This window comes from Haematobia irritans, chromosome 3, assembly GCF_050003625.1.
Source record: "Haematobia irritans isolate KBUSLIRL chromosome 3, ASM5000362v1, whole genome shotgun sequence".
Taxonomy (NCBI): domain Eukaryota; kingdom Metazoa; phylum Arthropoda; class Insecta; order Diptera; family Muscidae; genus Haematobia; species Haematobia irritans.
Window position 1 is genome coordinate 148,820,720 of NC_134399.1, and position 25,864 is coordinate 148,846,583.

At 35.0% G+C, this 25,864-nt stretch overlaps 1 protein-coding gene and 1 long non-coding RNA gene across 2 annotated transcripts in view; one reads left to right on the forward strand and one right to left on the reverse strand.

Annotated features, from left to right (window-relative positions):
• LOC142230123 (GTPase-activating Rap/Ran-GAP domain-like protein 3) overlaps positions 1-25,864 on the forward strand; it is a 333,099-nt gene that overhangs the window by 162,294 nt on the left and 144,941 nt on the right. The window lies entirely within an intron of this gene.
• LOC142227916 (uncharacterized) lies at positions 12,767-13,533 on the reverse strand. Its single transcript, XR_012720009.1, has 2 exons — positions 13,331-13,533; positions 12,767-13,241 (listed from the first exon to the last, which is right to left on the reverse strand). It is a non-coding gene; the product is annotated as an uncharacterized LOC142227916 (long non-coding RNA).

Below are 25,864 nucleotides of genomic sequence, written 5' to 3' on the forward strand. Positions count from 1 at the left end.
GTACTTTCAACGTGAAAGTGATTTCGAGCGGAAACCGCAAGAGCAATTGTTTCCGATTAACGATTTTAATTTCAATTTGAGATTGTGGTGAATTTAAGTACCCTTTGTCAGTAGGCTCTCTGGATGTGTGTGTGCAATGTTTAATGGTGAAGGTCAATTTTAATTTAACGACAATCATTTATAGACGGTATGGAGAGTAGACAATACAAATTTTGGTGGGCGTGGAACATTGACAATATAAAATTTAATTCGGTGTTTTTTATATCAAATGTTACAATTTTAAATGGCGATATATTGGCAAACTACTAGAGAATTATTTTCATTTTTTTTATGAAAGATTATTTAACAAATCTCTGAAAAACCTGGTTACCAATTAATACCAAGAAGATCTGTCGAAAACTATTTGTCATATATTTTCGACTTATTTAATTCTATATAAATAATAAATGGAAATATAATCATTAGACTTCATTAATTATATTTTTGACAAAATTCTATTTGACTTGGTTCTTTTCATCATACCCATAAGTTTACTATTTGTCAATTCGAATAGTCGAAAAGTATTTTCGTATTTTCGGCTTGTGTAGGTGGATCTTAAGAAATCGATGATCCTTCCTATGCAAATTTTAAATGAATTTTGGTGATTTCTATACCCCTGACCACGGCTGTGAAGACGATTTAATTTTGCTCGTCTCCGGTTCAGACTCCAGCATTTTTCATTACACTCAAACCCGACTCTGATTTTAATAGCACTCCAATGGTTATTCTATGGTGGAGGGTTCCAAAAATGGGCCGATATAAATATCTTATATTCTTATTTGCCACATGTATTTATTTGTCAAAAAAAAAACTCCAGTATTTCAGGAGTCTAAAAGCACTATCTATCTCAAATTTCAGGACAATAAATATTTTGAATTATAACAAAACCCCATAAGTCTAAAAACTAAATTTTACAGGAGAGCGAAAATACACTTTTAATGGGGTCACAAAAACTTCTGTATTACACATCTGGAACATAATTAATATCTGTGTTATAGACCTTTTCAATAGCATATTTTTCCACTTTACCAAATTCACCTAGTATCCCCACCGATTCAGAAAAAGTCGTCAATTAATGACTTATGTTGTTTTGTCAAATGAAATTTTATTAAAAACAAGTATATTCGGCCGTAAGTTCGGCCAGGTCGAATCTTATGTAGCCTCCATGTACCCTCCACCATGCATAGAAACTTGTCATTCACAATCGAATTACTTGGGTTGCGGTAACACTTGTCGATGACAAGGTACTCGTATCTTAAAACTTCTTAACACCGTCTTATCAATTGTTAGTTAGTCCATACGTGGTATATATTAAACAAACAAAGGCCGATTAAATAAGTATATAATTCAGTTTGACAAAATTGTCCATAGAAATAAAATTTTGACAAAATTGTCCATAGAAATAAAATTTTAACAAAATTTTCTATAGAAATAAAATTTTGACAAAACTTTCAATAGCAATAAAATTTTGACAAAATTTTGTATAGAAATAAAATCTTGACAAAATTGTCTATAGAAATAAAATGTTGACAATATTTTGTATAGTAATAAAATTTTAACAAAATTTTCTATAGTAATAAAATTTTGACAAAATTTTCTATAGTAACTTAATAAATTTTTGGTAGATTACTAACTATAGACCGATATGGACCAATTTTGGCATGGTTGTTGGCGGCCATGTACTAGCGCAATGTACCAAATTTCACCACGTGCCAAATTTTAACCGGATCGGATGAATTTTGCTCCTCCAAGAGCTCCGGAGGTCAAATCTGGGGATCGGTTTATATGGGGTCTACATATAATTATGGACCGATATGGACAAATTCCTGCATGGTTGTTAGAGATCATATACTAACACCATGTACCAAATTTCAGCCGGATCGGATGAAATTTTCTTCTCTTTGAGGCTCCGCTAGCCAAATTTGGGGATCGGTTTATATGGGGGCTATATATAATTATGGATCGATGTGAACCACTTTTTGCATGGTTGTTATAGATCGGATCGGACGAAATTTTCTTTGAGGCTCCGCAAGCCAAATTTGGGGATCGGTTTATATGGGGGCTATATATAATTATGGACCGATGTGGACCAATTTTTGCATGGTTGTTAGGGACTATATACCAACACCATGTACCAAATTTCAGCCGGATCGGATGAAATTTTCTTCTCTTTGAAGCTCCGCAAGCCAAATTTGGGGACCAGTTTATATGGGGGCTATATAATTATTGACCGATATGAACCAATTTATGCAGGAATGTTAAAGACCATATACTAACACCATGTACCAAATTTCAACCGGATCGGATGAAATTTACTCCTTCAAAAGGATCCGCAAGCAAAATGTGATGATGGGTTTATATGGAGGCTATATATAGTTGTAAACCGATATGAACCAATTTTGGCATGGGTGTTGGAGGACATATACAAATGCAGCGTATTAAATTTCAAACTGATCAGATGAAATTCATTCCTCCAAAAGGACGTCAAATCTGGGGATCGGTTTGTATATAAAATTTGGACCAATATGAACCCATTTTTGCATGGTTGTTAGATATCGTATACTAACACTACGTACCAAATTCCAACCGGATCGGATGAAAGTTGCTGCGCCAAGTATCTTCGGTATTCAAATCTGACCAATTTTGCATGAATCTTAGAGACCATATACTAACATCACGTACCTGTTGGGATGAAATTTGCTCCTCCAAGAGGATCCCCAAGCCTAATCGGGGAATCGGTTTGTATGGAGGCTATACACTTTTACGTATAGTTTTAAAGGGTGATACGGTCAAAATTTGGTCAATATAAACTTGACGTATTTCTTTCAATTTTGCATTTAAAAAACCTGAACACCACTAATTTTGAAGGTGTGTGTGGTGTAGAATGTTGCTCCTATTTTGATTTTGGAATTCACTCTTCAGTTGTCAAAATGCCGTCCAAGCAAAAAGAACAGCGTATCAAAATTTGGTCGGGCATCGCGAAAATCCGAGCTACTCGCACGCAAAGCTGGCAAAATCGCTAAAAGTTGCCAAATCAACCGTTACAAATGTAATTAATGTGTTTGGGGAACGTTTGTCGACAGCCAGGAAGTCTGGATCGGGGGGAAATCGAAAACCGGAAGCCGCTGAGACGACAAAGAGAGTTGCCGGTAGTTTCAAGCGAAACCCTAACCTCTCTCTCCGAGATGCAGCAAATAAGCTGGGTGTATCGTCTACAACCGTGCATCGAGCTGACGAAGTTTGACTGCGTGGTAATGGACGACGAAACCTACGTCAAAGCCGACTACAAGCAGCTTCCGGGACAGGAGTTTTATACGGCAAAAGGAAGGGAAAAGTAGCAGATATTTTCAAGCACATAAAACTGTCAAAGTTCGCAGAGAAATATCTGGTTTGGCAAGCCATCTGTACCTGTGGCTTGAAAAGCAGCATTTTCATAGCTTCCGGGACTGTCAACCAAGAAATGTACGTGAAAGAGGGTTTGAATAAACGTCTGCTGCCTTTCCTGAAGAAACACGGTTGTTCAGTACTGTTTTGGCCGGATTTGGCATCTTGCCATTACGGTAAAAAGGCCATGGAGTGGTACGCCGCCAACAACGTGCAGGTGGTTCCCAAGGACAAGAACCCTCCCAACACGCCAGAGCTCAGCCCAAGAAATACTGGGCTATTGTCAAGCGGAACCTAAAGAAGACCAAAAAACTGCTAAGGACGAGCAGCAGTTCAAGGCAAACTGGCTTTCTGCGGCGAAGAAGGTGGACAAGGTGGCTGTACAAAATCTGATGGCAGGTGTCAACCGTGAGGCCCGGCAATTCGGATTTGGAAAATCGAAAGCCTAACTGAATATTTTTCCTGAATTTTATATTAATTGAACTTGAAAAAGAAATTTAATTTGATTTTTTAAATAAACGATTTCACCTCTTTACACGCGTTTTCCCTTGACCAAATTTTTACCCTATCACCCTTTATATACGGTCAAAAATGGATTTTAACCCTCCAATGAGTAGTAAGGTCCTAATGGATTTTTTGGATTTTATCCATAAATCTGTCTTTTATATGATTTTAAATATGATGATTTATCACTTCTTGTTAGTACAGGTAGTCATAAACTATCATGTTTGACATCAGGTAAAATACAAAGTTACGAGTTAATACAATACCTCTATCAATGGAAGTTGCAGCGCGATTAGAGTCAACCTACAATTTTTTGTCACCGTGGAATTTTAGTTATTTAGTTTGTGTGATCTGAAACCTATTTTCGATATGGGGTGTATCAAAGCATTTGCCACGACTTGTTTTTCGTTGGTCGATTGAATACCTGAGTTATGAAGTGTTTTCTAAAGTTCGGTTTCGTCGAAGTCGAGGAAAATTGTTATGATTCCGGCTCCGACTCCAGCAAAGTCTTCAGACTCCAGCTCCGACCACCACACCACAGTCGTGTCCCTGTCCATAAGATAGGGGTACTAAATTTGCTATTATGTTAGTAACACGTAGACATATTGATATATTCCGAAAGTGGATATATTCCTAATCTTGGTAAAATTCTGAGTTGATCTATTTTCTTCAAATTAAAATCTTATTGGATCAAAAGTTTTTCTACTTTCTGGTACGACTCGGATGCTCAAAATGAAACAGGTTTCTAAGGGGTTGCGCGAGCTTGGTCCTTGTCCCTGGTCGTTTTTTTTTTTTTGGAATGAGTCAAAGTCGTATACTAAAATGTTAATTTACTTCGTCAATAACAATCCCATGTTATAGTAATCGGTCCCTTTCATACGTTTTGGCCAGATCTGAGACTGGTCCTTAAACACCACGGATTAGTCCTATACCGGTCCTGGGTTTTATCCATTTTCCGTAGGGTTGGCTTGGATTTAGCAACAAGCCTCTCTTGTTGCTATGTGTTGCATCCGCTCTCGCCATATGTTCAGCTCGCGAGTGAGTTTTGTACCACAGCGGCGTGGATTTCTGTCAAATCTGGTCTTCACTTTTCGGATAGTTTCGAGTGCTGTTACCATTTTTTTGTCCACCTTCAGTTGGTTACAATACATATCGCCACCGTCTGCATAATTTATATGGTCGCAAATTGATGTTTTCATGTGTTAGAAAAGCAATCTTATTATACCTCCATCCTATGTTGGTGGGTATAAAAAAACAAATAGTCTTTAGCTCCATAAGTAAGGAAAACAACACAATAAATCATATAACACTCAACAAAATAAAAACAAATGTCGATAACGTGGAAGCTTAGAAAATAGCAGAATAACATAATCTCAATATTCCCACAATGATTTAACGTTTGACCTTTGGTCATTTCAACTTGAAAGACCCCTCTATCTGCTCAACTGCAAGATGTGCAATTTCATTGTGATGTGATTTTTATCGAGTAGTAGTTATAAAGTGGATGCAGGCATATGTGCTATTAGAGATTGTATATATGTATAGAGATGTCATAGAGCAATGGGAATTTTAAATTTTTAGGATTTTATTGTGGTTGAAAGTCGCAAAATGAATTTTCCAGGTGTTACAAGGTTAGTACCATAAGCAATTAGCCCACATATACTAAGGGTGATTTCGTTTGGGGAAAAAGTGTTGCATGCAAATTGTTCCACCACAGATACCTTCGGACCAACTGTTTCAAACAGAGATGTTCTGGTCTACTGTTCCACCACAGAAACGTCCAGGCCTAATGTTCCTCTACAGAAACTTTCGGGTCTACTGTTCCACCACAGAGAAATTTGGGCCTTCTGTATCACCACAGAGACCTTGGGGTCTATTGTTCTACCATAGCGACCTTCGAGCCTAATGTTCTGCCACGGAGGCTTTCGGGCCTACGGTTCCACCAGAGACCTACCACAGGGACAGTCAGACCTAATGTTCCATCACAGAGACCTTCGTGCCTAATGTTCCACCACAGAGGCTTTCGGACCCACTGTTCCACCACGGAGGCTTTCGGCCTACAGTTTCACACAGAGGCCTTAGGGTCTACCCCAGAAAAAAATACTTCAGCAGTAAAAGTTGAGTTGCGCTTTTTGGTATATGATAAAGTAGGCAGTGCATCCACACTGCATGAATCGGTGGCAATAACGTAAACGAGTAATCAAACTAGTCTATGATCATCCGTTTACGTTATTGCAACCAATTCATGCACTATAAATGCATGAAAGGTAGTGCTGTTTTCCTTCACGCCAACAAGATTATATATCACTTTTGAGCAACATTTCTATTAAAATGAGCAATTATACCAGCGCTATGTAGAAACTGATCCAAATCGGGTCATCAGCGCTGATTCAGTTGTTTTGTAACCAGTTGGTACTGCCTCTCTCCCTTACAATCTTGCTGAAATAGTGCACCATGTTTTGCTGGGACTCTTCCACCACAGCGACCTGCGGCCCTCATGTTCTAACACAGAGGCTTTCGGGCCTACGGTTCCACCAGAGATTTTGGGGCCTACCACAGAGGCATTCGGGCCTACTATTTCACACAGACCTACCACAGAAACATTCGGACCTAATGTTCCACCACAGAGAAATTCGGGCCTTCTGTATCACCACAGAGACCTTAGGGTCTACTGTTCCACCATAGCGACCTTCGCGCCTAATGTTCTACCACGGAGGCTTTCGGGCCTACGGTTCCACCAGAGACCTACCACAGAAACATTCGGACCTAATGTTTCACCACAGAGACCTCCGGGCCTATTGTTCCATCACAAAGACCTTCGGGTCTTGTTCCACTACAAAGGTTTCGGGACAACTGTACCACCACAGAGACTTTCGTTCCTATTGCTCCACCACAGAGACTTTCGAGCCTTCTGTTCCATCACAGAGACATGCAGTCATACTCTTTCCACCACAGAGACTTTCGGACACACTGTTCCAACAAAGAGACCTTCGGGCCTACTGTTCCACCACAGAGACATTCGGGCCTACTGTTTCATCACAGATACCTTAGGGTCTACTGTTGGACGACGGAGATATTCGGGTCAACTGTTCCACAACAGAGACCTTCGGGTATACTGTTTCACCACAGATACCTTAGGATCTACTTTTCGCTCGTAGACGTACCACAGATACCTTTTGGGCTTCTGTTCCACCGCGGAGACTTTCGGGCCTAATATTCGCTTGTAGACAAGCTAGTATCTGTACTAGTAGTTTGCATCATAGACGTCAGTAATACTAAAAACCGACCTTGATCGATTACTGACTCGTAGATGATCCCGACCCCAGAACGACTATCACGCCACTACCGACTCCAAAAGTAACACCACATCCGCCTGCACAACGGTAGCAATATGAAGGCGCCCGAAACCCTCATTAACAAGGTAGAATACTACTACCCTATTAGGACATGCTGATCATTCAATGAGTCGAGACTGTCAGACTGTCGACGAACCATCAAGAAAAGATGACCAAAATTCTCATCGATCACCAACGAACTGAACTTCTGATCAACTAGCAATCAACGAAACGGACTTCTCACCAACTATCATTCGACGAACCAAAGTTCCCATAATCACAGACTACCTACGAATCAAATTCTTCTGCAGATTTTTCCGACAAAAACCTGTAAACCATCACCTCAGCGAATTCCCGATCATCTACAAATCAACGAAATCCCGACTGTCTGCCCCAACAGATCTTGAACTTACTAGAGAGTTTATCGTATATTATACCAGTAGATTATAAAAATTTATCAATAAAACCGAAGGATAAACCCTTGTGTTCTTATCCCGCAAGGTTTCGCAGGTTCCGTAAAGACCTGATTACGGAGATAGGCCTGAAATTTCGATAGTAGCCGTCTACCAAAATTTAATGCTCTTTCGATACTTACTCATTAATAGCATTGGATAAGTACTTATTGAACCGCCTTCAGCTTTCCAGCATAGCATTTGGTGGCCATTGAACAAATTATTTTAGAGAAAGATAATCCTCTCAACAATGCTTATGAAATTTAACAATTTTAGCCTCTTCCATTTTTGTCCAATGGAATTTCTAATACTGATACAACGTCAGCTTATACCATGAAATATTTATGCACTTGACACAGCAAGGTAATGAAATGGCTTTCTGTTTTGTACTCCATGCATTTGTCATGAGGCGAGAAACAAATTTGTATTTATGAAGTTTTCCAAACGAACTACTCTACCAACCATTCATAATAGCAATATAATTCCAATGAAGTTGAAAGAGCAAAGCATAAAGCAAATATTCTGCAGTGCAATGGAAAATTTCATTTGAGAGAAATATTTTTTCTCCATCATTTGAATTGAAAAGTATGCCATCAGCTGGAATGGGATTAGATTTTGTGGCCATACGAAACAAGAAATTTTAACAAAGAATCGTATCTCTTTTTCGAACGACACAAAATTTAAATGTTTAAAAATTTGTGAGAATGATTTCAAGTTTTAGAATAAATTTTAAAACAAATTCCTTGAATTTATATGGTATAGCTACAATATAGGCTAAAATTTCTGAATATTTTCTATAAGCACATTCTGACTTTCTCTTTAAAAGTCGAGATGGTCGATATTTTGGTACAACGAGGAAAGGCTTATTTATGCCATTTTTAGTTGACGCGTGCTGAGTTGTGTTGTTCTGTACATGTATAGAACAACACAACTCTGCGATCGAAATGGTTGTCTGTCAGGGGTTTAAATACTGTCTGTAGGACATTTATGGTATAGCCACAATATAGGCTAAAATTTGTGAGTATTTTCTATAAGAACCTTCTGACCTTCTCTTTAAAAGTCGAGATGGTCGATATTTTGGTACAACGAGGAAAGGCTTATTTATGCCATTTTTGGTTGACGTGTGCTGACGTCTGCGATCGAAATGGTTGTCTGCCAAGAGTTTAAATACTGTCGTAGGACATTTTACTGATCGGCGTTTATTTTAAACCAACTGCCATTTCCGGCGCTTGAGTTCTGATGACTAATCTTAGGCGTAACTTGGCAAGTAAACCCAACCAGATTTGTTTCGCTTGCACGAAAGTTGTCTGTTATCAGTCTAACTTTTTTGTGCAACGGTGAGGTCTTGCATATTTATTTTGGATTTACTATGTCAATAATCCAAACTAATTTTTCAATTTATGTTAAATTAGCTTAGGTATAGCGAACGTCCACGATTTCATGTCCACTTAGATTATTCAATCTCTTGTGATACTACAGTGGTGAACTTCTCTCTTATCACTTGGTGCTGCCCGATTCCATGACGAGGAACCGCCGTTTTATACCCTCCATCATTGGATGGGGGTGTACTAGCTTTGTCATTCCGTGTAACACATGGAAATATTGGTCTCAGCCCCCATAAAGTCGATCTAGCGATGTTCTCCCGTACGGCTGCCCGTCCATCTGTGGTAACTTCCGAACGAAACAATCTTGAAAGTTGGTGTACGTAGTTGGACTGATGTTGGCCGGATGGTATTGCAAATGGCCCATATCGGACCAATATTAGGTATAGCCCCCATATATACCGACCCACATTGGTTCCAAATCGCTTTTGAAAGTTGGTCACATCGGGGGTATAAAATTTTGTTTTAAGGTGGGTATAAAGTTTTAGTTTAGCCGCTAAAATCGTATTTTTTTCACTAAAGTGAAAACTAAATCAGTAAAACAGGCATAAAATTATACATATTTGTTGCAAATTTTATTATAGCCCAAAGCAAATTTTCACAATGTTAGTATTCCTTACTTTTCTTTAATACTCCATTTTAAGTAATATTAACTTTGTGAAAATTTGCTTTGGGCTATTCCCCCATCAAGTTATAATAATATTTGCAAGAAATATGTATAATTTTATGCCTTTTTTACTGACTTAGTTTTCACTTTAGTGAAAAAATGACGATTTTAGCATGTCAACCAAATTTGACATGCATACTTAGTATTTTAATTCTACTCTATGTGCAAAATTTCTCGTAAATCGGACTACAACTTTGAACTCTGTTGTCATATGACGGAAAATCGGGCGAAAGATGTATATGAGAGCTATATCTCAATCTGAACCGATTTCAATCAAATTTGGCACACTTGACTATAGTCCTTATTGTTCTCCTGGTGCAAAATTTCAAGCAAATCAGGGTAAAACACTGGCTTCTGGGTCCATATAAGTGCATATCGGGTGCATATATATATATGGGAGCTATATCTAAATCTGAACCGATTTCTTATATTCTGATCCAAAACAGGAATTTGTGCCAAATTTGAAGGCGATTGGACTTAAACTGCGAGCTAGACTTTGATCACAAAAATGTGTTCACAGACAGACGGACGGATCGACTCAGGGACCCACCCTGAGCATTATTGCCAAAGACACCATGTTTATATGGGGGATATACCAAAATCTGAACCGATTTAAATCAAACTTGGCAAGCTTGATGATACTATCAAATACCAGTGCAAAATTTCAAGTAAATCGGAGTGAAACTGTGGTCTCAGAGTGAAAATTTAATTTCCGGTAGTCATGTAAGTGTAAATCGGACAATAGATATATATGGGAGTATCTAAATCTGAATCGATTTCCACCAAATTTTCCACACTTGACTGTACTACTAATAAGATTCCTCATGCAAAATTTCAAGCAAATCTAAGCAAAAATCTGGCTTCTGACAAAAACCGGTGTTACTACATTATGGCCCAGAAGCCAGATTTTTGCTTAGATTTGCTTGAAATTTTGCATGAGGAGTCTTATTAGTAGTACAGTCCAGTGTGTAAAATTTGTTGGAAATTGGTTCACGGTAATTACACTAGCCAACAGTCGTTTTGTGAATTGGTTCGGTCTTTTACCAAATTATAAAATTATAAGTCCGCTATTTGTTGTTAGATTTTGTTAAGTAAGGGCTTATTTTCTTTGTAAAAATTTCAGCTATACGCAAAAAAACCAAAATTGCTGTTAGCATCGTATTTTATATTTTATATGAATTTTTATATGGTTTTTTCTGTCACATTTTTACTAAAAAAAACGCCGTTTTTTTAACTTTTTTAAGCCACCAACATCCAAACTACTTACCCGATTTGAAAATTTTCTGAGAATGAGTTGTAGACGGCCCAATTTTCTTTAATTTGAGTAGTACTAGGATCAAATAGGTCAAAAAGACGAAAGATATGCTCAAAATTGTAAGTGTACCTCCAAAAATTAAAAAAAAAAGTTCGAAAACCAATCGACAGAAAAATTTTTAAAACTCATTTTCGTGTTTAGTAGGTCAAAATCAATGGGAAAAAGTATGCTAGAAAGAAATAACAGAGAAAATTTTGTTATTTGTGACCTAGTGTTAGTAATGATACCAGAAACAGAAAATGTATTCACATTTGAATGCTGGAGGGCCCCAATGATAGACAATTTTAGTTTTCCATTCACACTGCTACGCTTGAAATTCATCAAGAATAACTTGCTTTCTAAATGCAATTGATCAAAATGCTTCTGGAAGCTTGTAAACCACACTACGTGTGCTCATATGGTGTCAAATTTTACATTTGTTTTAGTATCTCAAAAATACACTTCACCTGTGCTATAGTTTTCTGAATGTAAATGGTGGTAACAAATTTCATCGAATTTCGAATATTACATTTTCAGTGTAGTGGAAATTTAATAAGGGCTTATAAAATTGCCAATGAAATTCTTAATATATAGATGTTGTTAAAAGGCTTTACTTGAGTTATTCTAAATTAAATCTATATTATAAAGGAGTTTAATGCAAAGAGTTTACAGTATACAGTTTAATGGAAATGAATACTAATTGCTTGTGGTAAAGTTTTTAATCTCATATTTAGCTTCAAGCAAAAACAACTTGTTTAGCTCTATATACCCCTTAAGGACAATGAGCAGGAAGAGTCGTTAGTTGTTTTTGCATCCTTTTGTAATTCGTAAAATAGTGAAAAAATGAAACGTTTTAATTTATATGAAAAAAAAAAACAGAAATGATTGTACACGTACACTTCGAAGAGGGTAGCAGAGGATGTAAAATATGATGACAGGGTTCAGTGGAAAATGTCCAAACTTTTCTTCTCTCTCTCTCTCTCTCTCTCTCTCTCTCTCTCTCTCTCGAATTTGTGTCATCTACATGGACGTGAGTTGAAGGCAAATCCTAACAAAAACTATCAAAATAGGTTTTAAACATTTCAAGAGGCGTTCTAAATCCTTCATGCGTTACATATCAAATATTTCAACAAAAACAAATAGTATTGGTCTAAATATCTTTTCGAAACTGAAGAGGAGTTTAGAACGCAATCAAAAAATTTTTGTTTTTTGTGTGATTACATACACCACGTATATGTTTTGACAAACATTTGACAGAACAGCCAATTTAAGGGAACAAACATAGAAAATAAGCAGCTTTCATCTTGGTTAGGTTACACAAGCGGAGTTCAATGATACCGTGTGAGCTTGTTATATTTTTTGTAGGATCTACATATGTACACAGAAAATTTAAAAAAACAAAGTCAAAAGAATAATTAAAAATGTTTACAATTTAGTTAAATATTAATATCCCAATTATAAAATATACAACAAGTATATACGGCCGTAAGTTCGGCCAGGCCGAATCTTATGTATCCTCCACCATGGAGGATACATAAGACTCTCATCCAGAATCGAATTACATGTGTTGTGGTAATACACAGAGAATACATATGGTGTTGGTTGGGTCTGCCGACGATATTGGTTGTGACTACCTTCATCATTCGGTTGTGTTGCCCAAACTAAATAATACTCATGACCGAATTAAAAATATATTTAAAATCAAGTACTTCGCAGTGAAATATTATATATATTTTTTTCATACATACAGGTATAGTGGTACAAATAAATCTAAATACGCTAAATATATGTAATTAGTAGATAAAATTTTTTGTCTAGAACCTCTGCTTATTGCATCAAAATGTATCCACACCCAGATTCTTAGAGCAAAAAAAAATTGTTTTTTGACGGTGAACATGTAGCATGGTTGCCGCAACCCTCTTATTTTCTCGGACATTATGTACCTGACTTCGACAGCATCAAAAATATATTTCCTTTTTTATGGATATCAATAATTTAATATTCATGGTGTGAACAAATTTAAAAATCGTGCAGATTTAGTAAGATTTTCCACATCCAACTGCTTTCGTACCTGAAATGTAGCTTCTTAAAATCCAGGACTATATCGCTGGTTAACCAGAGTTGATTTTTCTACCCAAGGTGGCGTCCAGAGTACATAGTGCTGCATAGCTTAAAAATTGTTCACTATCGTAGGGAAAATAAGAAATAAAATTAGAAAGTTACGGGGTATAGGTATCACTGCTAGAGTTTATAAAACTCATTCCAAAACTTACCCACAATATCATATTACATCAAAAATGGTCCACAGCTATTACCAGATACAAAACGGCAGGTTCAATGAAAAGTTAAAACCCACCGCTAATATTGTCATTCCTATCCTACATACAATATATATGCGTTTCTTTTTTAAACCAATTTGAAGCCTACAAAAATATGCCTTCCTTTGATAGTAAATAATTTGTTCAAATAAAAAATGACAATTGAGAATTCATCAACCGGCATTCGGCTGAGAATACCAAATATCAGTTAGAAGTACTAAATGACAGTTACGAAATTTATTTAAGGTAGGTCGTATCTATCGAATTTAAATATTTTTTTTTTCAAAAGATATTTAAATTCCCGGTCTAACAAAGAAAAACACATTTTTTTTGTCAAAATTCGTTTTTATTATTCAACATAGTTCCCTTCAAGAGCGATACAACGATTATAACGACCTTCCAATTTTTTGATACCATTTTGGTAGTACTCCTTAGGTTTTGCCTCAAAATAGGCCTCAGTTTCGGCGATCACCTCTTCATTGCAGCCAACTTTTTTCCCTGCGAGCATCCTTTTGAGGTCTGAGAACAAGAAAAAGTCACTGGGGGCCACATCTGGAGAATACGGTGGGTGGGGAAGCAATTCGAAGCCCAATTCATGAATTTTTGCCATTGTTCTCAATGACTTGTGGCACGGTGCTTTGTCTTGGTGGAACAACACTTTTTTCTTCGTCATATGGGGCCCCATATGAAGAAGATTTCGACCTTCAAACGCTCCAATAATAGTCACTGTTGATGATTTTTCCCTTCTCAAGATAATCGATAAAAATTATTCCATGCGCATCCCAAAAAACAGAGGCCATTACTTTGCCAGCGGACTTTTGAGTCTTTCCACGCTTCGGAGACGGTTCACTGGTCGCTGTCCACTCAGACGACTGTCGATTGGACTCAGGAGTGTAGTGATGGAGCCATGTTTCATCCATTGTCACATATCGACGGAAAAACTCGGGTGTATTACGAGTTAACAGCTGCAAACACCGCTCAGAATCATGAACACGTTGTTGTTTTTGGTCAAATGTGAGCTCGCGCGGCACACATTTTGCACAGAGCTTCCGCATATCCAAATATTGATGAATGATAAGACCAACCCGTTCCTTTGATATCTTTAAGGCCTCTGCTATCTCAATCAACTTCATTTTACGGTCATTCAAAATCATTTTGTGGATTTTTTTGATGTTTTCGTCGGTAACCACCTCTTTCGGGCATCCACCGTCCCCCGTGCTCATTTCACCACTCTTGAATTTTGCATACCAATCAATTATTGTTGATTTCCCTGGGGCAGAGTCCGGAAACTCATCACCAAGCCAAGTTTTTGCTTCCACCGTATTGTTTCCCTTCAGAAAACAGTATTTTATCAAAACACGAAATTCCTTTTTTCCATTTTTTCACAATAACAAAAGTTACTTCACAAAAGACGCTCTATCTCACAAACTAATTGACTTGCAGACGTCAAATTTTGACACGAATCATTTGAAGGTTGGTACTAAAATAATACGCATTTAATACTAGCGACGCCATCTATGTGTCAGACTTATCAGCCAACCTGTTAGATCAGCGCAACTGATATTTAATTCTGAGTGTAAAATTTTCGTTAGTACAACTAATTTCCAAACAATTTGTTTTCTGTGTGTAGTTACCGATGGCAAGGAACATTAAACCTTCTTCATACTGTCAATACATAGTATCCCAGTAAAAAAAATTGCAAGCTGTTCTAAAAATGCCCCCACAAAAATTTTCTTTATTTTAACTACACAGGAATTCAGTTTAATTCATTTTTTTATAACTCGATTATTTCCCATTTTTAATGGAAAATTTTATTATTTCCCATTTTTAATGGAAATGTTTCAGACAAACGTTATAATGCATTAAAAATCATAAAGAATTAAAAAATTATTTATTTAACAAAATATTACATTTTTCATACCCTCCACCATAGGATGGGGGAAAGCGAAACCCATATTTCAATTCTGGCTCTCTAAGTACCTTGCAAAAGTTCATATCGATTCGTAATTATTTGTAGACTTACCTATGCATACCTTTTCTGTATAATATATACCACGTATGGACTAACTTACAATTTAGAAGACGATGTTAAGAATTTTTAAGTATTATCACAACCCAAGTAATTCGAATGTGGATGACAGTCTTTCGTAGAAGTTTCTACGCAATCCATGGTGGAGGGTACATAAGAGGCCGAATTTACTGCCGTATATACTTGTTTTAATTCACATCCAAAACACCGAATTCGGATCACACCAATATCAGTGCGTCGGCTGTAGAAATGGTGGACATCCGTCCTATGGGAAGCCCATGTTAAAATCATCATTTCTGCGTAAATTTTGCACCACTTCCGGATCCAAAAAGAACATTTCACTACTTTTTTTGGAGAGGCATTTTTTTTTTTGCTGGGAAGTTAGTCCATATGGAGTCTATATTAGATAAAAAAGGTACTACAATTACCTATGTATGCCTCTTTAGTTCTTGAGCGTTTTATATATAGGAGTCTATAAATAGTTATGTATGGCTTTGGTTATCAAAGAGCCAAATTTCAACCGAATCGGATGAAATTTGCTCTTCCAAAAGGATCCAGTGGTCAAATTTGGGAGTTTACATGGAGGTTTTACATAATTATGGAACGAAATGAACCAACTTTTGTATGGTTATTAGAGAGCATATACTAACATCACTTACCAAATTTAAACCGGATCGGATGAGATTTGGTCTTCCAGGGGTTTCCGTAAGGCAAATCTGGGGATCGGTTTATATTGGGGTTATATATAGTTATGCATCGCTATGAACCAATTTTTCCATCGTTATTAAAGGGGCTATACTAACATCACTTACCAAATTTAAACCGGATCCGATGAAACCAATTGTATTATTAATCAATTAGTTCCAATAATAATTTGGTCATAGTATCAATCACTATCATTTTCGTGATTGAAGAAATTTCAATTAAAAACTTAATTGGATCAATAAATTTCGTGATTGAATCTGAAACCCTTTTTCTGTGTTTGTTCAAACGGAAAAAGCAATGTTTAAAGGTCCTAATATACAGTGTGACTGCAACCAAATACAGGCTAGTCTGACAGCTGTTTGATTCCACTGACAGTTCATTTTACTGTTTACAAGCTTACAAAAACATTTTGGTCTATTGTATTCAGAAGTAAAGATATTCGTAGTAAACTTCACGTGTTATCATATGATTGTTTTTTATTTGGCTGGAAAAGCACAGTGGCTACCGTTATCCCTCCAGCGTTTAAATGTCAATAAATCGATTGTAACAACATCTGAAATGATCCGGGATGTGAAGGCTGGTTTTTTTTTTTGAAGCCGTACTGGTTTTTACATGAACCGCGTGAACTAAAGCAACACATATTAGAAAATGAGCTCACACTAAAGCCATTGAAGTTCCGAAATTTGGAAGAGCTCACTGATGCACGAAAAAAATTAAACTGAAAAAGCCAAGGAGTTTGCTTCGCTTGCACGAGAGTGGTTTTCTTCAATGGGAAGCACTCCAAATTAAATAGTGAGTGAAGAATGATTGGGTTTATTTGCCAAAGAGGTAATTTGCAAATTTACACCATCGATTAGCCACCATAACTCAAGTGCCGCTGATGGTAATGGTTTGTCTTCCCACGCTCATATTTATGGGATGAGGTGTTAAAAGAAATCTCGAACATTATGGGGGAATTGACATTAGACTCTTATATCTAACATTTTGTTGGTGGTAAATGCAATTAGAGATTAGCATTTTGCTACTCGAATGAATGTTTTTTATTTTTCTCCAAAACAAAATGTTTTGCCAAAAAAGTCTTCTTTTGCCGTTAAAAGGAAACTACTTTGTATTGAGTGAAAATTTCGTTCGTTTAAAAGGTCATTTAGAAAAAATGCATTTTCTTTGTTTTTATGCATACATAAAAATGCTGCTCTCGATGTTCTGTCTTTCACAGATGAAATACAGCAATGATTTGTTGAAATAATTAATAACAATTCAATGCTTGATTTTGTTATTGAATATTTATACATATGTCTGTGTGTGAAATTGGATACTGGTGAAAAAGCAAATTATTTATGCAAATATTGCTTTGCAGATAATTGCCAATAGCAACATTTATTACCATACCATATTGTATGGTGGTCATAATGCAACAAACATTGATGTCATTAACAACATGACACATGGCATTAAAATGCATCATCCACATGTAGGAATTCATGGCTTTGTGTGGTAATGGATATGTTGTAACTCTCATACATCAATGTGTAAATACATGACTTCACTTACACACACACGCGCGCATGCAATGATGTTTTTGAGGAGAAGATTGCATACATTCATACTTATTTTCCACTCCAATACTCGCAGACAATTAAATGTCCAATGATATGGGATTCCCAACATTGTTACAATCATCGCTATGGGGATAGCCGCATAAACCACCCACAAATTCTCACATAAAATTTTCGTACTGATTCGTGCAGAATAAGTTTAATAGGGTGAACTAGTTAAAGAAAAAAAAAAAAAAAAAAACAAAATAAACCAGAAAAATTAGCTCTAGCATACATTCAGTTAATAAAATTTTCTTTTTGTACGCACAAAAAAATCCAAAATAGATTTACTAAATTCAAATTTCCCACAAAATAGGTCCGAATTTCTTAATATTTTTACATTTTACTACAAATCCGACTGTCGTGAGCTTCGAATAGCTCTAAGCATACACTAAAAAAAGTGAACCATCTATTTCACTAAAGCCAACTTCACTTTATTGTAGTTCATGGAATTATTATGTTTGAAGAAAGTTTCCTTTACTCTAATAATTTTTTTGCCCATTTTAGTTAAACGAACTAAAACAAGTATATAAAGCAGTAAGTTCGGCCGGGCCGAATCTTAAATACCCACCACCATGAATCAAATATTATAGTTTCCTGTGAAAATTTCAGGGGGATTTGATGACAAGCAGATCAGTTCAACCAGTACACTTCCCGAAGATAAATTCAAAGATTTTACCTATGAAGACTAGATCAGATTCTGGGTTTATAAGAACCATATTTGTTTGAGTTTTAGAGGAATCATACAAACATCGTGTGCAAGTGTGCAAGAAAACGATGAAATAACTCCTTGATTTAAAATCTAACATCTGTAGATTTTTACCCCCATTATTTAAATGATTACCAGAAGTAAAATCTGGAAACTATAATTCAGTTTCAAGCAATTTTCATTATCAGTGTACATGGAGCGATATTCACCATTTTCGGCACACCTCTTTATGTTCCTAAAGTACTTCTAGATTTAAAATACTTCTAGATGAAAAAAAACTATGGTTTCTAAAAGCCCAAGAAGTAAAATCGGGAGATCGGTCTATTTGGGAGATAAACCAAAACATGGACCACTACACGCCATTTTCGATTCTCATATTTAAGGTCCTAAAATACCTCTACATTTCTCATTTCAGGCAAATTAGATAAAAGCTGCGGATTCTAGAAGCCTAAAAAGTAAAATCATTTCTTGCACACCTATTTATATTCCTAAAAACCTCCATATTTTCGATTTCAGGCAATGTGGACAACAATTACGGTTTCTAGAAGCCCAAAAAGTAATATCGGGAGATCGGTCTATCTGATGGCTATATCAAAATATGGACCTATATTCACCATTTTCGGCATACCTTTTTATGGTCCTAAAATACCTCTAGATTTCCAATTTGAGGCAAGTTGGATAAAAACTACGGTTTCTATAAGCCTAAGAATAAAATCTGAAGATCGGTCTATATGGAGGCTATATAAAAACACGGTCCGATACTCATCATTTTCAACACACCTTTTTAGGGTTTTAAAATACCTCTAGATTTCTAATTTCAGGCAAATTGGATAAAAACTACTGATTTTAGACGCCCAAGAAGTAAAAACTGAAGATCGGTCTATATGGGGGCTATATCAAAACATGGACCTATACTCACCATTTTCGGCACACCTCTTTACTGTTCTAAAATACCTCTAGATTTCCAAATTCATGCAAATTCGATAAAAACTAGGGATTCTATAAGCCCAAGACCCCATATCGGGAGATCGGTCTATATGGGGGATATACCAAAACCTGGACCGATACTCACCATTTTTAGCACACCACTTTATGGTCCTAAAATACCTCCAGATTTCAAATTTCAACCAAATTGGGTAATAACTACGGATTCTAGAAGCCCAAGAAGTAAAATCGGGAAATCGGTCCACCACCATCTATATACCTAAACATCAACCGATAGTCACCATTTTTGGCACACCTCTTTATGGTGCTAAAATACCTCTAGATTTCCAATTGGATAGAAACTATCGATTCTAGAAGCCCTAGAAATATAATCGGGAGATCGGTCTATATGGGGGCTATACCAAAACATGGACCGATACTCATCATTTTTGGCACACCTCTTTGTGGTCATAAAATGCCTCTAGATTTCCAATTTCAGGCAAATTGGATAGAAACTAAGGTTTTTATAAGCCCAAGTCCCCAAATCGGGAGGCCGGTTTATATCGGGACTATATCAAAACTTGGACCGATATAGCCCATTTTCGAACTTGTCCTGCCTGCAGACAAAAGACGAGTTTGTGCGAAATTTCAGCATGATTGCTTTATTATTGAAGACTGTAGCGTGATTACAACAGACAGACAGCCAGACAGACATGGCTATATCGTCTTAGAATTTCTCCCTGATCAAGAATATATATATATATATATATATATATATATATATATATATATATATATATATATATATATATATATATATATATATATATATATATATATATATATATATATATATATATATATATATATATATATATATATATATATATATATATATATATATATATATATATATATATATATATATATATATATATATATATATATATATATATATATATATATATATATATATATATATATATATATATATATATATATATATATATATATATATATATATATATATATATATATATATATATATATATATATATACTTTATATTTCGATTCGATCGATATTTCGATGTGTTACAAACGGAATGACAAACTTATTATACCCCCGTCAACATTCTATGGTGGTGGGTATAAAAATATATCCACAAATGAAGCATAAACATTTACTAAATTTCTACTTCACACAAAATAGTTCATTATTTCTGTAAATTTTTAAATTTTACTACGCCCATCTTCAACTTCATGTAGCACTAATGATATTTTGCAATTTTGAACTTCAATTTTTTCCTTCAAACTACAAAATTGACGTGATAAAAATTAATTATAACTACTAAATTTTCTTGAATTTTTTGAAAAATAATTTACATACTTTTGTGATATCGGCGTGATGTCTGCGTTGTAATACCGTTTAGATAAAATTTTCCAAATATAATCAAAATTTTCTAAAATTAACCCACATTTTTCATGCAACATTGTTCAATATATGTGGCAACATTTTACACTTTATAGGCATGAATAAAAAAATGAAGTGCACATCACTATGATAAATGCATTAAGAAAACACAATTTACGTGTCGTCATTAAACAAAGTTTAAAAATCAATTTTTCTTTTCTTCAAATTATGAAATTTTCTTTACCATAAAAAAACCTAATTATTTCTAATAAATTTTCTTCCATTTGTCATAAAATATTTACTTTAGTTTTGGTTAATTAAATTTTTGGCTTTTTATAGGAATTGAAGCACCAATGAAATTTTCTTTGTTGCAAGTACATTGAAAGAAGACCTTTCCTTTTTAGTAACGAAATTTTAGACAAAGGTTTCTTTTACTGACAAAAAAAATCATTTAAAACAAATAAAAGGGAAATACAAAGCTTGTTCAACACTGAAGAGGAAAGTGTTTTTTTTGTGTATGTCCGAAAAAATTAATTATCTAACTTGCGTATAAAGATCTATGTTCATATCAGGCCTGTGGGGTCATAGTCGGAGTTGTAAAAATTTTGCTCGATCGACTCCGGCTAAACTAAATTTTTTAAAACACTTCACATTTTTGTAACTAAAAAAGTTTTTACGCAAATAAGTTTCCCTTGCGTTATTCATTCGATCAATGTACAGCATGATTGTAAATGAAAATCAACTTCCAATTACGGAATGTTATTGGAAATTTCCAAGAATGTTAGACTAGAATGTTACACTAGCAGATGGGCTGAATCGATGCATTTTAATGCCCACCACCATACAAATTTATTTAAAATACTTCGAACAATCGATTTTATTTTTTTAATTTAATTTTAAGACCATCGAATATTGGCAGAAAATTCTTTCAAAAATTTATTTCTATTGAAATTTTTTTCAAAATTTTATTTCTAAAGAAAATTTAGTCAAAATTTTATTTCTATAGAAAATTAAGTCAAAATTTTATTTCTATAAAAAATTTTCTCAAAATTTTATTTCTATAGAAAATTTTGTCAAAATTTTATTTCTATAGAAAATTTTGTCAAAATTTTATTTCTATAGAAAATTTTGTCAAAATTTAATTTCTATAGATATTTTGGCTGAAATTTTATTCCAATAGGAAATTTTGTCAAAATTTTATTTCTATAGAAAAATTTCTCAAAATTTTATTTCTATAGAAAAATTTCTCAAAATTTTATTTCTATATCAAATTTTCTCAAAAAATAAATTTAAACATTTTATTTTAATAGCAAATTTTCTCAAAAATAAAATTAAAAAATTATATTTTTATAACAAATTTTCTCGACTCCACAGCACTGGTTCATACCAATAAATTCAATGCAGAAAAAATCTTAAAAACAATAAAAAAAGAATGACTTTCAAATTTTATGTGAAATTGTTGATAATTTTTTTTTTTTTAATTTTTTAAATTTCTTCCAAGGCACAACTTCTAAAGCAATGCAAACGATTCAAAATTGAATACTTCCGTCCTATGTAAAATTCCAATTTTTACCACTTCCGGATCACAAATTGAGGATCCGAAGCTCTTTTTTGGCTGGGTACATTTTTATTTTGAAACACCCCATTATCTTTGTGGATACTAACAATTTATTTATGAGAACTTTTATACCACTCTCAGATGTAAATGATTGTCCTTTCATATGTCGTTAAAGAATGTATCATAATGTGTTAAAGAGAGCTTTGAGTATTGCATTTATGACTTGCTGAGTGCAGACTACATGGCTCTTCTGTCACGTTGAATTTGAAGACAACAAGAACAACACAAATTGCGGCTGTTTTGTTGTCTCTAAATAATTTAAATGATTTTTTTGGTTAATCCTAGCTATGGCACTCTATATACAAATGTAAATTTTCTTTTTTGAAACTCTTGCCATTTCACCAATATTTATCCATTTTTTATGCAATTTGCACTCAGTGCAGGACTCACCCCAGTACGTGTCCTTTGGGATGAGTCCATGACGCGTCCTAAAATGTAAATTTTCCCCGTTAATGACAAGCCCATGTTAAAGCGACTGGCCCTTCCATACGTTTTGACCAGAACTGGGACTAGTCCATACACACCAGGGACTAGTGCTGTACCGGTTCGGTGGTTGATCATTTTCCCGTAGGGTATTTAACAATATTTTTTACAATACAGCATTTTTTCAATACATTTTTGTATTCTTCTTCAAAATCTGCCACTATTTACACATTTAAATATTTTTGATTTAAGAAACTTTTAGTTGATTTGTTTTGAATTATTTCATACGAAAATAATACAAATAAAAAAGTGGAAATAAAAACTCAAAATATATATATTTTGGGCAACTGTAGCATTTGGTTTGCACCCAGAAGTGCTCCACACATACTGGTTTTTTATATTACCCACATATTTGCCTTGTAGGACGCTTCCTTTTTTCTCATCATGGTAGCACATATAGCAAGCGGTTTTTACTTTTAAATATCCTCAGTGACCTTCATGAGGCAAAAAAGAAATATAGGTTCGCCGATAATGTGTCTACAATACTCATTTTTTTGTAATTTATTTAGAGCCGTTAAAACAAGATTCACGAAAAATTTCATGTTTTCGCATTCATTGAGGATTTTTATCCAATTTAAATCCGTTTTTACTATCCAAAAATTGCTACCTGTCTAATTCAGACAGTTCACCGTCATTTTCCATATGATATTCCGCCAATTCATTCCCATGTAAATCGGAGTAAAATTTGGCCTCTGTGGTCATATGTGTATAAATCGGACTAATGATATAAATGAACCGATTTAAATTTGGCATGTTTAGTGAGAATGTTAATTCTACACTCTGTGTAAAATTTCAAGTAAATCGAAGTAAAACTTAAGCCTCTGTGGCCATATCTGTGTAAATTGGGCGAACGATATATACAGTCAGCAAAAAAAAAGTTGTACACCAATCAATGTGAAATGATATGAAAAATATCAAGTAAATATATTTTATGGCTTAAATATGGGAGCAATATCTAAATCTGAACCGACCAACCAAATTTGGCATGCATAGTAAGAAGATTAATACTACTCCCTGTGCAAAATTTCACGTAGATGGGAGCAAAACTTTGGCATATGTGGTAATATGGTAGCATATGGGACGAAAGATATATATGGGAACTATATCTACCTCTGAACCGATTTCAATAATGTCGAACAGATAATATTAAACAAAAAACAAGTATATACGGCCGTAAGTTCGGCCAGGCCGAAGCTTATGTACCCTCCATCATGGATTGCGTAGAAACTTCTTCTAAACACTGCCATCCAGAATCGAATTACTTAAGTTGCGGTGACGCTTGCCGATGGCAAGGTATCTTAAAACCTCCTAACACCATCTTCTAAATTGTATGTAAGTCCATACGTGGTATATAATAAATCAAAAAAGATCGATCCAATACGTATATAATTCAGTTTGACAAAGTAGACATAAAATTTTGACAAAATTTTCTACAGAAATAAAATTTTAACAAAATTTTCTATAGAAATAAAATTTTCACAAAATTTTCTATAAAAATAAAAATTTTGACAAAATTTTCTATAGAAAGAAAATTTTGACAAAAATTTCTACAGAAATAAAATTTTAACAAAATTTTCTATAGAAATAAAATCTTGGTAGATTATTTTTGGCTCGAGTGGCAACCATGATTATGAACCGAATAAAATTTGAACAAAATTTTCTATAGAAATAAAATATTGACAATGATGAAAATTTTATTATGAACCGATATAGACCAATTTTTGTGTGATTGGACCAATTTTGGTATGGTTGTTAGCGACCATATACTAACACCACGTTCCTAATTTGAACCGGATCGGATGAATTTTGCTCCTCCAAGAGGCTCCGTAGGTCAAATCTGGAGAATGTTTTATATGGGGGCTATATATAATTATGGACCGATATGGACCAATTCTGGCACGTTTGTTAAAGATCATATACTAACACCATGTTCCAAATTACAACCGGATTGGATGAAATTTGCTTCTCTTGGAGACTTCGCAAGCCAAATCTGGGGATCGGTTTATATGGGGGCTATATATAATTATTGACCGATGTGGACCAATTTTTGCATGGTTGTTAGAGACCATATACCAAATTTCAGCCGGATCGGATGAAATTTGCTTCTCTTTGAGGCTCCGCAACCCAAATCTGGGGATCGGTTTATATGGGGGCTATACGTAAAAGTGGACCGATATGGCCCATTTTCAATACCATCCGACCTACATCGATAACAACTACTTGTGCCAAGTTTAAAGTCGATAGCTTGTTTCGTTCGGAAGTTAGCGTGATTTCAACAGACGGACGGACGGACATGCTTAGATCGACTCAGAATTTCACCACGACCCAGAATATATATACTTTATGGGGTCTTAGAGCAACATTTCGATGTGTTACAAACGGAATGACAAAGTTAATATACCCCCATCCTATGATGGAGGGTATAACAACAATATTTTTTTCTGTAGCGAATATCAGAATGCAAAACAAACAAAAAACAAGTATATAAAGCAGTAAGTTCGGCCGGGCCGAATCTTAAATACGCACCACCACGAATCAAATATTAGGGTTTCCTTTCAGGGGGGTTTGATGTAGAGGTGTGCACGTGATACGAAATTGTCGTGACTCACGAAAATGTTCGTGACATTTAAAAGTTTTTCGTGCATGAGTGTGCGTGAGTATAAATTTTCTTTTCGTGAACGTGTGTGAGCGTGAGTCCTACCAAAAAATATCGTCGTGAGTGTGCGTGAATAAGATTTCTCCGTCGTGAGTGTGCGTGAGCGTGAGCAAAATATTACTTACGTGCACACCTCTAGTTTGATGACAGATCAAGCAGAGCAGTACAACCATTACACTTCCCGAAGATAAATTTAAAGATTTTATCTATGAAGACTATATCAAATTCTGGATTTATAAGAACCATTTTTGTTCTGAGTTTTAGAGGAATCATTAACATCTCTTGTAAGTGTGCAAGAAAATTATAAAATCACGTCTTGATTTGAAATCATAAATCTGTAGATTTTCACCCGAGAAGT